Genomic DNA, 5,484 nt, shown 5'->3' on the forward strand with positions numbered 1-5,484 from the left:
GAGTTTGACATGAGTAAGCTTAGTCTCCTACTGCTTTGGACGAAGTCTCCTCCAATATAAATGATGGGTTACTTAAATATGCACTCTATACCTGGATATCAAGGAAAACGTCATGGGTGAACTCGTGATAGATGACCCAGTGGGTTGTACCTTACCCTGGCGGCTTGATTAACTACAATATCTCTTCATTTCTATTAAGGAAAATTCCAAAATAACCATTTTTATCAACTTTTTTCCAACTAGCGATGGTTTTGAAAAAAATATCCAAAATAGTCACCCTTTCCCATCGGATCCAATGTAAACAAGAACTAATCTGACGGATTAGATGGGCCTCTAAAATCTCGCCACGTGTCACGATGTCTGGTCTTCTGACGTAACACGAAGCCAATTCGTCGTCCAACGAAACTTGTTTCGTCTTCCGACATAATATTTCATCTTCTACATCTCAAAACCTGAACCTCCATAACCAATCTTCATCTCCGTCTTTCTTATTTCTCCATATAATAAACCAAATTCATAATGTAAATTGTTTAGTTTTTCGACGTGTACAAAACCATAGTATTTGTTTTCCACGAATCACATTTTTTGTTAAGAAATCGATGAAAGATTAATCCGTTAAATTCGACGGTAACTGGAATTAAACCGTTGGACCCAACGGTTTAATTTTACGTCAGTTCATCACTTTTTACGTTAGACGATTTTTTTACGTCAGATGTGACATAATATTTGTACACGTGGCGATTTCTAATATGCTGAGTTAATATGTCGGATCAGTTCTTGTTTGCGTCGGATCCGACGAAAAAATATGACTATTTTTGGTGTATTTTCAAAACCATTGCTAAATTTGGAAAACGTTGATCAAAATTGATTATTTTGAGAATTTTTCTCTTTTAATTAAGTCAAACTGTGAAAATATTCTGTTACGCTAAAGGTTTATATAACAAACTAACGATATCTCATACCATTAAAATTAAAATTTTATTCATTTTTTTACGATATCTCATCCATCATTATCACCGTGACACCGTTGGCCATGAAACCAATTTTTTTTCTTTGCCAATTTAGTGGTTGTGAGTTGTGATTACAATACAGAAAAAAAAGAAAAAGAAAAGTAGGGGTTACACCATTAAACATTTAAATGTTTAATTTGCCATCAAGCATACATGTATTGTACATGACTAAACTAAACCAAAAAAATAAGGAGCCATGATCTATGTAAACTAAGTAGCAGCGTTTAGAAACCAAGACCATACTAGAAAACTTAACTAGCCATTATCAAAGGATCGATACAAGACAGATAAATGTTTTAGAATTTGGAGAGAATATATAACAACAAAATTCAAACATACAATAATTCAACAACACTACTTCTAGCATGTACTGCTTTTTTTTTAATACGTTGGCGTAAAGAAGAAACCGATGCTTGACATTTTGGCTTACTTATGCCTTGTGGGTATAAGGAAAAGGGGGTCTTTATTTCTTAGAACCGGGGTACCTATTCCTTCTATGATCAAATCTTCACTCTTCATTCCATTAGGAAGTTCCCAATCAAACCAGTAAAGTAGGTTCGCAATCACGAACTCTATATTTCCTGGAGCTGTATTCTTCGCTGGGCAGGACCGTCGCCCCCCTCCAAACGGAAGCATCTCAAACCTGTCATATCCAAAATCAACATCCGGATTTGCAAACCTCTCTGGGTAAAACTCATGTGCATTCTCTCCCCACGTTCGTGGATCTCTTGCTAGCCCCCAAGCATTGATTAGTACAACCGTACCAGGAAAAACATCGTACCCACTAATTTGAGTTTGGTTTACACATGCGTGCGGAATCAAGTATGGGGCAGGCGTGTGGAATCTAAATGACTCCTTCACCACCATTTTCAAGTATGTCATTCTTGCGGTATCCAGTTCTTCTACCTTTTGTATTTCTCCTGCGCAATTTCGGATTTCATTTTGTAGTTTTTCCAACACTCTTGGATTTTTAATGATCTCGTACATTACCCACGTCAAGGCCAGAACAGACGAATCGATTCCACCCATAAGTATATCCTGAAACATTATTTGGGGATTATATTTAATTAGACCTCTATCAAAGAAAACACAATAAAATAAACCGTTTACCATCATAAGAGCTTTTAAATCTGCATAACTCGGTCGATAGCCAGAAGCATTTGGTTTAGAAGACATGTCAAGTACAGTATGGACAAAATCTTTGTCCTCATCACTTACATCTTCCACTTTATTTTTGAGATGGTCATCAATGATTGTGTCAATGAACCTATCAAGATTTCTAAATCCTTCATTCAGCCTACGATTCCATCCACTAAGTTGATCAATAAAATAACCCAACCACGGAAAAGAATCACCAACGGATCCATTCAATAATCTAATGGTTTCATCGAGCATAAAATCCAATGACGGATCGTCTAGCAGTTCTCCATAGCTCTTACCAAACGCCACCTTACACACCTTATGCTTTACTATTTCATTGAAAATGGCCATGTGGTCGGTTTAATTTGGCTCATGGTGGTATTTTAAGTTACTCCTTTCTCTATTTATAATGGAGGCTCTCTCTTGTTCTCTTTAATTACTTTTTTTAAACAGCGATTTTCTTATGTGTTAGGCCACTGCATTTTCTAAATTTAGAGACCCCCCTTGTCCCAATTTGTAGACTATGTTGTCTTATGGACGTTCCCCCGCTAACAGTCATTTACAGTCGTTATGTCGTCACAAGAACATAAGTCTATATAATGGTGGCTAATTAGATGACTAATGACGATATGAAAGAAGGAAAAAAGGAAAATCACTAAAATATAATATTCTTTTGAACCAATACAATCCGGTATGAAAAATATCCTTTTTTAATACAAACCGTACTATATAATTTTTTTTTACTACATTGTTGTTCTTTAGCGCAAGCTTCATTATTTTGAGAGTTGTCTGTTATGTATGCGATATAATTATCATCAATGTATTCATTAGTGCATGCTTCGTTATTGTAACTTATGAGATTAAAATATGATGTATTCGTGGGTTGATTCCACCGGGGGCATAGGGGCATCAGTGGCCTAACACTTTCCGTGACGGTGTGTCTGGTTTATGGCGTCTTTAGATTTGTTTAATTTTGGTGAGTGATGGTGTCTGCCTACATACAACTCACGAGTTGGTACATCAACCTGACGGGGATTGTGTACAATATTTGTTTAGTGATCAACGCTTATCACTCCTTATACCATACAACTTATGTGACCATATATTTGTTTCGTAATTTGTTATTCGTATAGATACTTATTTTAGACATTCGTTATGATTCGTTTGTTTGTGTTCTGATCATGATAATATTAACCGTATCGCTTCCGCTGCCCTTTGACTTTGTGTCCCGTTTGCTTCCTTCTTGTCGACTTATTGCATTTGTATAGTTCTTTTGTTACTGAGCAATTTTTGACACAGCCATGTATTTTTTTGTTGTTTACTTTGCTTATGTGGTAGGCACTCAAGAATCATGGGGATTTGGGAAGAGAAACTAGAGAATTTTAAAGAAATTGAAAGATACATGGCTGTGTCAAATATATATCATGTTTGCTTCTGTCTTTTCTTTTGACTTCATATAATGAACCGAGCCAAACAAGGTCTATGAACCCAACAATCTCTGACTCAAAGGCCTTGAACACTTTCATATGCGCTCCTGATCGTACTTCTGTAATTTGTACATTTGCCTTCTGGTAGTTGCCACTATCAACTAACCTAAAGGCCCGTTGAAGCTCCCCAAAGCTACAACATGTCAATCATGACTAAACATGCCCCTAACCTGTTCTCTGCCCCCTGCAAGCTCCCACTCAAACAAACCATCGAATCCTAAGATATCCTGAGAACAAACACTCTCCATATTCAGCAAGTAATCCACTTGAGAGACCTTTTCAGCTGGAAAACAATTTTTCTTAATCCATTGTCGACCTGGAACTGTAACCGAAACAAGATGTGTGCTCCCACTGTCACGGTGTTCTCCGACTGATTTAACCTTCCTAGCTCGCTTATCCTGAATTTTCACTTTGGCTCTAGGTTTATTACTTGCAAAAAGAACCCTCTTCTGCCCACAAATTCTGTGAACCGAGCTTTGTATTTCATTGGAACTGAATCAACTCCTTTCAGTGATACGTCGATAATATACAACGATCCCCTTTTCTTTCCACTAGCCAACATGAGATTCCCTTTGACTACCTTCCACTTCCCATTCCTGAACTTATCATCGTGCCTTGGTCGTCCAACTATCCAACTAAAATTAAATGTTTCTTCAAACTTGGAATAACCCTCACGCCTTTCAAAGTCCAAGAAGTACTGGCTGAAGTCTTCAAATCAATGTCGTTGATGGCCGTAACATCAAGAACTTCATCATTAACAAGTCTTACCTTCCCAAAATCACCAAACTTTAGATTCTTCATCATTTCACTATAGTGAGTGGCATGAAATGATGCACCAAAATCCATAACCTAGGAATCAACATTACACTCAACACTACAAACCAAAGCCTCATCATCTAAATTGTCTTATGCAGTGGTATCTTTTTTAACGTCTTTCTTATCATTCAAATATTGACTCATAATCTTGTCTCTTTATAACTCTAGCATACTATATCTTTACGAGCCTTAGACTGACTCCTCTTCCTACTCCTACTGCCTCATTCTTTTCCTAACCTCTACCTTCTGTGATTAACATATTGCATGATGATTCACCTAAACTTCTACGTGTTGAATATTCTCCCAAAATCAGGTCCCAAATCCCATAAAAGTAATTTTTGTAGATGAACTACAAACCGCAGTCACTATTCTAGACCAACTATTGAGCCAAAGGGATAATAACAACATTCCTTGAACTTCATCATAAAACTAATGTCGATTAATACTAAGCGGGACATGATCGAATTAAGATAATTAATAAGCGTTGTAATAGACCCACCCTCTTTCATTCTTGTTGTCACTAGCTATTAGATAAAATAGACCTTATTCGCTTTTGAGGTATTCTCATACATGTTGGATAGTAAATTCATCATACTACGCGTCGTGGTTTCCTTCATGATGTTAAATGCTACATCTTCTGACAACGACGGAGTTATACAAGCCATAGCTTTCTTATCTAACTTCTTCCATTCTACTTATGACATCTTTTCTGGTTTTTCATCTTTAAGCACTACAATCAAGTCTTTCTGACAAAGTAGCGCTTCAATCTGTATCTTCCACTAACCAAAATTCTATCCGTCAGACTTCTGTATCATAACATTTCCGTCTTCTTCCATGGCAATGACTAAACGAAACTTGAATAAAAAACAGAGACATACACAGCAATGGCACGGGCATTAACGACTATTCTATTGAACTCTGTTAAACAATCAATCTATTCAACGCGCAGTGGAGTAATGAACTTTGATATTCAAAAAACTGAAAATTAGACAGAAACTATAAAACATGACAATACGGTTGGCATTGTTTTT

The 5,484-nt window shown here is 36.7% G+C and overlaps 1 pseudogene; it reads right to left on the reverse strand.

Moving 5' to 3' along the window:
* Window positions 1-1,436: 1,436 nt before the first annotated feature.
* On the reverse strand, window positions 1,437-1,892 carry LOC143550333 (parthenolide synthase pseudogene; annotated as a pseudogene).
* Window positions 1,893-5,484: the final 3,592 nt, after the last annotated feature.

Source organism: Bidens hawaiensis, unplaced genomic scaffold (assembly GCF_021521415.1).
Source record: "Bidens hawaiensis isolate Kalapana, Puna unplaced genomic scaffold, B.hawaiensis_p1.1 tig00016006_1, whole genome shotgun sequence".
Lineage (NCBI taxonomy): Eukaryota > Viridiplantae > Streptophyta > Magnoliopsida > Asterales > Asteraceae > Bidens > Bidens hawaiensis.